Source organism: Odontesthes bonariensis, chromosome 17, assembly GCF_027942865.1.
Source record: "Odontesthes bonariensis isolate fOdoBon6 chromosome 17, fOdoBon6.hap1, whole genome shotgun sequence".
In the NCBI taxonomy this organism is placed as follows: domain Eukaryota; kingdom Metazoa; phylum Chordata; class Actinopteri; order Atheriniformes; family Atherinopsidae; genus Odontesthes; species Odontesthes bonariensis.
This window is the reverse complement of record NC_134522.1, coordinates 35,272,913-35,283,705: the sequence shown is the minus strand read 5'-3', so window position 1 is coordinate 35,283,705 and position 10,793 is coordinate 35,272,913. Positions and strand designations below refer to the sequence as shown.

The 10,793-nt window shown below is 42.0% G+C and overlaps 1 pseudogene; it reads right to left on the bottom strand.

The window, feature by feature from the left end:
* Positions 1-1,187: 1,187 nt before the first annotated feature.
* Positions 1,188-1,317, bottom strand: LOC142366959 (U4 spliceosomal RNA; annotated as a pseudogene).
* Between the last annotated feature and the right edge of the window lie 9,476 nt (positions 1,318-10,793).

Here is a 10,793-nt window from a genome sequence, read left to right as displayed (position 1 = left end):
TTAAAGAACGTATATTAATGTAGCTTCTTTTTCCATCTCTGCTCTGATCTCCAATCTCCAACATTTAAATGTTACCAAGGAGACGGCACAGTCATTGGAAGGTTGTGGTTCAATTCCTGGCGTCCCCAGAACAAATCATGCGTGTGCATGTCACGGCTTGAGTAAAAGTGATGAGTGGTCGAGCAGACGGGAGACGTGCTGGATAAATAGTCCATTTGCTTTCTTCATAGCACAGTGCTGGTAAATTTAACAGCAAGGGACACAGAACATGCCCAGCTTCTCACATCAATCTGAAGACATCGTTGAATAGAAAAAAGTTGAACTTGTTTCTATCAGAAAAAATATCTTTTCAAAAGTTTGGAGAAAAATAGATTCAATTCAATTCATTTTTATGAACCTCAGTGGATGTTCACTCGTTACAATTTAGGAATTTAGGGAAATTAGAATTTTTCTTTTTTTTTTTTTTAAACTTAGATCAGACTAATGAATATGCTTTGTGAGTGTCAGTTTCGATTCAGTTCAAACTTCAAAGGGTAGGTGTTGTATAGTTGTTGTCACGCGCTTATCTTAAAACACTGTGTACAGCTTTTGTTCATACCTTGGTCAAGATGGATGAAGATGTTCAAGATGGAGGAAAGCAGGTAAGTAGCAGGCAGGCAGAGGGAGAGAGGCAATGGCAGGCAATGGCAGGCAATGGCAGGCAAGCAAGCGGTGATGGGCAATGGCAGGCAGGCAGATAGGCAAGGAGAAGGGAGCAATGGCAGGCAGACAAGCAAGTGGCACACAGTGAAGGAATCCAAATTGTTTGTTATCCAAAGTAAAGCTAAATGATCCAAGTATAAAGGCTCAACATAAAGGATTCCAATAAGTAAACTAAAGTTTATGTTTTCCAAGTTCAAATGTTCAAGCTTAAAGTGGTTAGAGTGGTTAGAGCGGTAAAAAACTATATCACTACAACTTTCCATTGTCTTTATCTTTGTCTAACTGAGACTGACTACCAAGTGAGAGGCAGCCATCTTTACCTGGTCAGGTGACCAAAGGCTGTGTCAAAATAAAAGTCAATGGCCCAAGGCCAGCAAATCTTAACCAAACTAAGAATATTAAATAAGGAGACCAAATTGGCTCCAACATATCCGGCCCCTTATAGCTACCACGTGTGCTGTAACAACATATTTACAATGGGGCCAATTACCAATAAACTCAATTTCTAAATTCTAACTGTTTCAATTATACTATAATGTGTGCAAGAATTTCAACTAGCAATAATCAAGTCTCAGTAGAAGTTCATAGACTATGATATTGCCTCTCCCCGGTGAGGTGTTCCGGGCCCGTCCCACTGGGAAGAGGCCCCGGGGAAGACCCAGGACACGTTGGAGAGACTATGTTTCTCGGCTGGCCTGGGAACGCCTCGGAGTACCCCCAGAAGAGCTGGAGGAAGTGGCCGGGGACAGGGACGTCTGGGTCTCTTTGCTCAAGCTGCTGCCCCCGCGACCCGATCCCCGGACCAGCGGAAGATAATGGATGGATGGATGGTGTGCAAGAATCAGTGTATGAATGCGGTGCAAATGGATGCACGTGCGCATGTCATGAGTCTTTGTTCAATGTTGGTTGTTGGCCTTAACCAACAGGTAGATCTTGCTGATGGGCCTTAGGAGCTGGTTGGTTTTAGTATGCAATTTCACAGACCGAACAAGGCCCTTGGAATCAGCTATGGCTTCGATGACTCTTCCCATCACCCATGAGCCTCGCGGTGCTGTAGGATCAGCGATCACTACGATGTCTCCCACACAGAAGTTGGGCCTGATGCGGGACCATTTGGATCGTTCTTGCATGAGTGGAACATATTCCTGTATCCACCGTGTCCAGAAAAGATCTGCGATATACTGTATCTGTCGCCACCGCCTTCTGGCATACAGGTCTTCCTGTTTAAATGTTCCTGGTGGAAGCACAGGTTGGACCTTAAGTTGCAGTAGGTGATTGGGCGTCAATGGTTCCAAGTCATTGGGTCATTGGAAACGGTTGTCAAAGGACGGCTGTTTAAGATGGATTCAACCTCGCACATCACTGTGACTAGACCTTCATCATCCAAAAACTGCTGGTTTGTGATGTAGGATAAAACCTTTTTCACCATTCTTATTATGCGCTCCCAGATGCCTCCATGGTGAGCACCGGCTGGAGGATTGAATGTCCACTTGACACCTTTCTGCGTAAGGCTGTGCTCAATTTGATCCATGTTCCAATGTTTCAGTGCATCACGTAGCTCCTTTTCAGTCGAGATTAAATTAGTTCCATTATCTGACCTTAATTCTTTGACTTGGCCTCTTCTGGATATGAAGCGTCTGAACGCATTCACGCAGGAGTCTGTATCCATCGAGTGTGCTACTTCAAAATGAACTGCTCTGGTAGTCAGGCAAGTAAATGTAACGCTTCGCCATGCCACGCCCTCTTCTCACCTCTATTGGTCCAAAGTAATCCACTCCAACATGTGAGAATGGAGGGAGGTCAGGTGTCAAACGATCAACTGGCAGATCGGCCATTTTTTGTTCACCTGCACGTGCATAGTTCCGCCTGCAGGGGACACAATTGTTCACGATTTCCCTTGCAAAAGCATTTGCACAAGGAATCCAATATTTTTTCCTTAAGCTTGCCAAGATGTGATTTCTGCCACAATGACCAACTTGCTTATGTTGTGGAGTAAAGGAGTCGAATACGCGTCGGTCAGCCTTCCATTGGGGAATGTATTGAACAAGCCGTCACAGCAAATATGCATACAGAATGTTTACCAATCTCCAAAGATTTCATTTTGCGACACCCTTTTATACTGTCTTGGATCATAACAAGCGTACGTGGCCCTCTCTGGAGGCGCCTAGCTTTCGCCGTAATCATAAACAAGCTCATTCTAACTATCAACAATATTCATATGAACCAGTCAACAAGGCACACGATGTAATTATGACATGTCATGAGGAATGTCATGACATTCCTCTCCCACATAGTCCCCCCTGAAATCACTTATCAGTGATTTAATAAAGAAATAATCCAAAATGAAAGAAAATCATCCCACATAGTTAATTAAGAATTAATTAATAATCAACACTAAATTATTCTAATAATTCTACAATCTCACTCAAAGGGAACATTTTGAATAAATGAAAAGGAATATATATATGCACCCGAATCACATTAAATGATTAACTGAATTCAACGATAACACAAATTTTAACATCGCCATCACACTTGTCCACTGTTCGCAGTGCATAGGAGCGAAAAACCCACCGGCTGCTACTTTCGAAACTCATGTCCTTATTTTGGGAAAACTCTCCTAAGGCCCCACCCCACTTGGTGACCGACCACTTTACCAAAGGTCGCACTCCGAACAGTTGACTAACACAACTGGCAATGGACATATTAGTGATTAGTTCTGATTGATACTAAACATAGAATGAATACACCACCATCAAATCAATTAATCACAGCTTTGTACCAAGTACAATACATAAAATTATGGATTATCACACAACAATAGTAATAAAATGCGATGTAATGCAGCTCTTCCAGTCCCGTCCCATCTCCCGTACTCTGGTGTCGTCTGCTTCTGGCCGAACATCCGTCCGGCTGGGTCTGGAACTGCTAAGCTAACTCTGGGAGGAGAGGTCGCCAGTACGTCACTCCCAATCAAAGAGATCTTCAGCATCTCTTCTCCCTGTCAGACTATACTTGGTTCCACACTCGAGGAAAGAATCTTGTGAGCCGTCCGTTGATAACCTTCATTCGTTGACCAGCTCTCCCGTGCGTTGGTCCTCAGACCTGGTCTCGCATGGTCATCTGCCTCCTGGTTTGTTCCATACTCCGTTTGAACATCACTTGCAGCAAACACCTTCTCAGAATGGGTATAATGCAACACACCAATAGGGAGACCATTACCACTATCAACAATATAGCTCCCCCTTCTCCCAAAATCCCAAACAGACCAGTCCACCACCATTCACCTCCACCAACATCACTCTCCAGCTCCTCTTTCCGTTCTCTGATCTTCTTCACGGAAATTCACGCTTAACCGATCCTCTTTACGACTAGCTCTTGTGTGTATTGCTGGCAAAGTTCGTGGCGTGGCATGGTCTGAGTGGGTGTGTATTGTTGCATCATACTCATCTGACCCAGGCTGGCTACTTCCCTGCGGGGTGGCTTCATCACGGGACCCTTCCCGCCTCTCCTGTTTGCGGGATCCCGTCCAACATCTCCAGGCTTCGTTCTCCTGAACCCATGCTGTCGGCCAACACCCACACCTGGATGCTCATAGTGTCAGAAATCTTAACATCTTCCTTTTGTTCATGCTTTCCCTCGGACTTAACTCCGTCTGTGCCTTTAGTCCGAACCTTAGTGCAGTGATTCAAATGGTACCATATGTTGCTACCTTCCATTTGAACTGCTGTTGGCGTTGCTCGCACCACTGTGTACGGTCCTTCTCATCTTGGCTCAAGCCACTTCCTCCGGACACTCTGATGTGCCTCTAGTTGCCTGGCACCACTGGTCTCTCAACCAGCTGTTCGAGACCTGAGTCTCTGGTCTCCTCCTGTAGATAGATTGTTCTGTGGATTACAGTTAATTGCTTCATGTAAGCTCTCCACTCTGTTTGCACCTGCTCAAGTGGGGGCCCTTTAAAGGGACCTCTCAACTGAGGTGCCGGCATGGATCGACCCGTTAGCACTTTATGCGGTGTTAGTGCGTGACTCTATGAGTCTGCATACGATAGCTCATTAGTGCAAGCGGCAAAGCATCTAGTTAGTTTAGTTGACGCACAGATTTAATTCAATTTCACTTTCCAGGTTCCATTGATCCTCTCAACCATCCCTTGACTCTGTGGATGATAAACGGCCCCACAGCGCTGCTTGATTCGCAGCTGCTGCAGAATGCCTCTTGCACTTTTCTAAACAAACACTTAACCATTATTTGAGCTAATCTCTGATGGAATGACAAACAGATGAATCAATTCTCTTACCCAAAAATTTTACGACTATCTACCCAATATGTATGACCATGTGGTGTGTGGTGGCGTGACCTCTGGCTCCAGTGACACCATTGGTGCCAAAACAGCAAGCTGGCACTTTGATGCTACTTTCGCTGCTTCATCAGCTGCGTTATTACCTTTACCGGCCATTTCGTTACCTTTACGATTATATGACACTTTATCACTGCCAGCTTCGCGAGGAGCATCATGGCTGCAATCAGCTCCTTCTTTTGGACCTCCTGTCGCACTGGACTTCCGTCTGACCTCCTGAACCCTCTCCGCTTCAAAACTGCTTCAAACAAATAGCAAATATCATGAGCATATGCAGAATCTGTGTACACATTCGTAACCTTACCTTTCACCAGTCAACATGCTTCCGTTAGTGCCTTCAGTTCAGCCAACTGTGCCGAACATGGCTGTTCACCCTTCTCAGCTTTCACCGTCACAAAGTTTTCACCTTCCTGTTTCACAACTGCAAAACCTGCATGATTACCCAAATGATCTCCAAACATGATCCATACACAACATAAGTGACGTCAGCCTGCACAAGTGAAGTTGCTTCTAAGTCAGGTCTCAGTTTAATGTATCTCACAGCTCTGCCACACGCTCATGCGGTTCTCCTTCAAACTCACTTGGACTGACATCTGCAGGATCCGATGTAGTACACTTCTGTATTCTCACATCTGGACGTGTCAAAAGATGCACAACCTGCAAACATCCTGTCCGAGTCACAACATACCTACTCTGATTTATTAGTTCTTAAATCTTATGGTGTCTATTGGAGACATATGAAAAATGGCTTCTCGTCTAGTCTAGTGTTGCCCGTTTTGGATGACTTTTGCTAATTTTGTTTCAAACTTTCAAAGGCTAACTTAGCCTCGTTTGTCCTCTCCAGTTGTGCTTTCAACCTTTGATCTTTGGATTTTCCATGATTCCTTCCAGAGGAAGCAAATTTTATTGCATAGTCCTCCCAAAAGAAGATCATAATTGTTTTATTCTTAATTTTATTTATTTATTTATTAATTATTTTTTTTTGAACATTTATTAGAACAAGTTCCTTGACAGAGTCTCACACATTATGACAGGTATCAGTACTCATATTGGTATCAAACTGACAAAATACAAAATACAAGGACAATCAAATAGCAAAGAGGTGAAGGAATATTCTGTGTAGGTCTAATTAGTAATAGTAATAATAAAAAAAAAATAATAATAATAAAAAAAAAATAAAAACACCATCTAGCCCAGTCTAACAGAGACAGTGTTCTCACCTTTCCAAATACCTTATAACAGGTGACCATTTTTCAAAATACAAGTCTGTCTGAAGTCGAAGCTTTGCCGTTATGTATTCCATGCAATTTACATCCTTAAGCCTTTGAGACCACTGGTCCAGTGTGGGTGGATGAGGCTTAAGCCAGTTTACTGTAATCATTTTATGTGCAATCAATAAAAGAACCCTGAGCATAAACACACTATTTTTCCTTAAATCTGTTAAGGATACATTACCCAAAATTAATTGCCGTGGTTCAATTGGTCTCTTTAAATTCAAAATCTCACGTATTTGTCGTTTCACATTCTCCCAAAAGTTTTGCAATTTAGGGCAATCCCAGAAGATGTGGGAAAAGTCCCCTATTATACTGCAACCCCTCCAACATAGGGGGGAACAATTCTTATCATAATTAGCTATTACCAAAGGAGTTTTAAAATATCTTAATCTCAACTTCCAACCAAATTCTCTCCAAATTGGGCTGCTTAAACATTTCTGCCAGGGCACCCAAGAACTCTCCCACTCCTCATCAGCAATTATGGTATTAGCTTCCAATTCCCATTTAGCTTTCACATCAAGTGTATCCACTGATGTATCCATACGGATTCTGCCATATATACACGATATTGAGTTTTTAGTGTTCATCTTGTTCTCAGCTATCTCAATCCAATATTGTTCAAAATTAGATGGAACTTCTTTAATTTTGTCCCACTCTTTGTGTGTCATCAGATAATGCCGAATTTGAAAATATCTAAATAAATCCTTAGAATCAATGTCATACTTTGCTTGAAGTTGTGAGAAAGCCCTGAGAGTCATTCCATCAAATAATTGATTTATTGTAATGAGGCCCTTCCCTGCCCATCTAATGAAACCACTGTCCATTTTTGCTGGCAGGAAGTCGCAAGCAGTAGCTATTTTTGACGCCCTTGATAGAGATAGAGGTAATTTCAACAAACGTCTTGTCTTCTCCCAAACCTTTAATGTATGATTAACATATTCGTTTTGTATCTTAAGTTTATGCCTTACTTTTGAATTTAGAAAGGGAAGGGTTGAGAGGGATATATTTTTTACAGAATCTTGCTCTATATGTACCCATTTTGTGTCCATATCTAATCTCATCCATGAAACTAATTTCCCAAGTTGTGCTGCCCAGTAGTAACTTCTGAAATGCGGCAAGGCTAATCCACCCTTATCCTTGCGTGCACAGAGGACTTTGAGTCTCACTCTCGGTCTTTTGTTCTGCCATATGAATTTGGAAACAAGCTTATCCAGAAATTTAAAGGTAGCTACAGGAACAGTGACAGGCAACGTATTAAAAAGAAATAACAATCTTGGCAGGACATTCATCCTGATAGTTTCTACCCTCCCAACTAAAGACAAAGGAAGCATCTCCCATCTATCCAAGTCATCTTTAATTTGAGAAATAAATTTATCATAATTTGCTTTATATAACTGATTTGAGGTATGGGTCAGAATGACTCCCAGATACCTAAAGCCCCCTTTTGACCACCTGAATTTCACCTGCCTGTCCAAGCATGTAGGCCAGCATCCTGTTATCATCATTGCTTCTGACTTCCCCTCATTAACCCTGTACCCTGAGACCTTCCCATAGTCCCCCAGGCATTGCATAAGAGCCGGTATAGATGACTGTGGATTTCTTATAAACAAAAGAATGTCATCTGTGAACAGAGAAATTTTATGCATCTCGCCTCCCTTATCCACTATTTCCTCAATCTGATCATTACTCCTTATTAACTCAGCAAGCGGTTTGATACAGAGTGCAAACAAAATAGGGGAGACCGGATTTCCTTGTCTAACACCTTTTTTAAGACCAAAAAATTGGGAGCAGTACCCATTAACCCTAACCCTTGATATTGGGTCTTTATTCAGGGTATTAATCCATCTTATAAATGTCAAATTGAATCCCATTCGTTCCATAGTATAATTCAGATATGACCAGTCCACCCTGTCAAATGCCTTCTCAGCATCAAGGCTAAGAAGCATTGACGGGCGGACAGAATGCTTTGCTACTGATTGTACATTTAAAGCTCTTCTTATATTGTTTGCTCCCTGACGACCTGGTATAAAACCGGTCTGGTCCGGGTTAATCAATTTACCTAAGTATTTCTGCATCCTGTTCGCCAATATGGCACTGATAATTTTTACGTCATTCCCCAGCAAGCTGATTGGCCTATAGGCACCACACTCCAGTGGGTCTTTCCCCTCCTTATGTAAAACTGTTATTACAGCCTCTGACCAGCTCTTCGGTGGGTCATTTTCCTGTAAGGCATAATTAAAGACCTGACAAAGTTTTGGTACAAGCTCCTCCATGAAGCTCTTATAAAATTCACCTGGTAGGCCGTCTGTGCCAGGGGATTTGTTGTTTTTCAATGACTTGATAACGTCTTGTATCTCACTTTCTCGAATAGGGGTTACTAATTCATCTGCCTCCGACGCAGAAAGTTTTGCTAAATTAAGATTTTTGAACATAGCTTCCAATTTCCTTTTGTTTTGTGTTTCTTCTGGTGTGTCATAAAGCTTTTTATAAAAAATTTGAAATGCCTCAGCTACTTCTTCCGGGTGTGAGACCTCGGTCAAAGATGTCGGGTGTTTTATCTTAGGAACAATACGGCTTGACTGCTCTTTTCTCAGTTGAAAGGCAAGTAGCCGGCTCGCTCGATTTCCCATCTCATAGTATTTTTGACTTGTGTATCGAAGTGCTCCCTCTGCTTTTCGTGTGAGGAGTTCATCCAGGGACGTTCTACCGTCTTGTAATTGCTTCAATACATTTTCATCTCTGGTCACTTTGTGTTCATGTCCTAGTCTTTTTATATCGCTTTCCAACTGTTTTTCCCTTTCCATTCTCTGTTTGTTAAGTTTGACAGCAATCTCAATACACTTCCCTCTCAGCACCGCCTTCGCTCCATCCCAGAGAGTTGCGGGGGATACTGATCCGTTGTCATTAATTGTGAAGTATTCGTCTATAGTTTGTTTTATTTGTTCTTTTATATTAGGGTCCGTTAGCAATGAAATATTAAGCCTCCAGTATTTGAAGTGCCACTCAAAGCCTAAATTTAATTTCAGTTTTACAGGGCCGTGATCAGATAAAGTACTAGGTTCAATAACACACTCTCTAACTTTATGCAGGCTCTGTTTTGAAATGCAAATCAGATCGATTCTAGAATATGATCCATGGACCATAGACAGAAAGGTGAAATCTTTTGTTGTTGGGTTCTTGGCTCTCCAAACATCCACAAGCCCTAATTCTTCCAACATGTGTTTTGCTACTTTGGATTTCCTGCTAGGGGGTCCATAATCAGAAGGTAATTTATCCATTTTCACATTTAAAACGCAATTAAAGTCACCCCCTAAAATTATGGTACCTCTGGCTTCCCTTGCCATTACAGATGCCACTTCTTTAAAGAAGGTAGGATCATCTTCATTAGGAGCGTAAATATTCATGATGGTTAGCTCTACTCCACCTACTGTTCCTATAATAAGTATGTATCTACCCTCTTTATCCTTTACTTCTCTCTGAAATGCGAAACTAATGGACTGACTAATCAAAATTGCCACTCCTCTCTTTCTGCTATTTGAACAAAAAGCATAGAATACCTGTGCGACCCATTCTCTTCTCAATTTCTTGTGTTCTACATCATTTAAGTGAGTTTCTTGTAACAACCCTATTGAGCAATTAAGTTTCTTCAACTGAGTTAAAATCTTCTTTCTTTTTATAGGATTAATTATTCCCTTCACATTATAACTGACAACCCCTAAATCAGACAATCGATTTTCCTTGTTATCATTTTGCTTCCCCCAGATTCACCTTTGCTTAAAGTAATTGACCTTACCATAATATTTACAAAAATCTCTTGTGTGTACTTAACCAACATGTCAAGGATGTAAGAACTCTTAACACACAGAACAGAAAAAATAAAGTAAGCACATGTGACCTCCAAAAGTCCAGCTGAGTACAGAAATGTGTCCAGCCCCTGTTGTAATGCAGGCAGAGGGTTGTGACTTTTAATTCCCTCTGGGCAACATGCACTAAGTGCTGACCAAATCACAGACCAAAGAAAAAGACTAAATCCTTGGTGTGATGGTGATCCCGTCTTGGGTCTTGTCATAAAAATAACAATGAAAACAAAAACAGAGTTGACTCCCCTATTTTCTTACTAACATTCCTATAAGTTTCACTTATTTTCAGCAGGTTCAGCTGTTTCAGCTATTGACAGTGATATACATAACACTTTACTATTGTCGGCGATAATGTGACAATTTGTCACAATGTAACAGGGCAACCCATCAAAATATGTTACCTGAGCACAGTAATCATTTTTTTAATCCAGCAGAACGGTCCGTAGGTCTGCGACAGACAGTGACGTGTCCTTTCTTTCTCTCCTCCCGCCGTCCTGTCTTTGCCATGTCTCCCTTGAGAGCTCCCATTCTAGCCTCTCTCTCTCGCTCACCTGCACCGCGATGCCCAGCTCCGTTAGTGTTGGTGCAGCCTCCACCAGC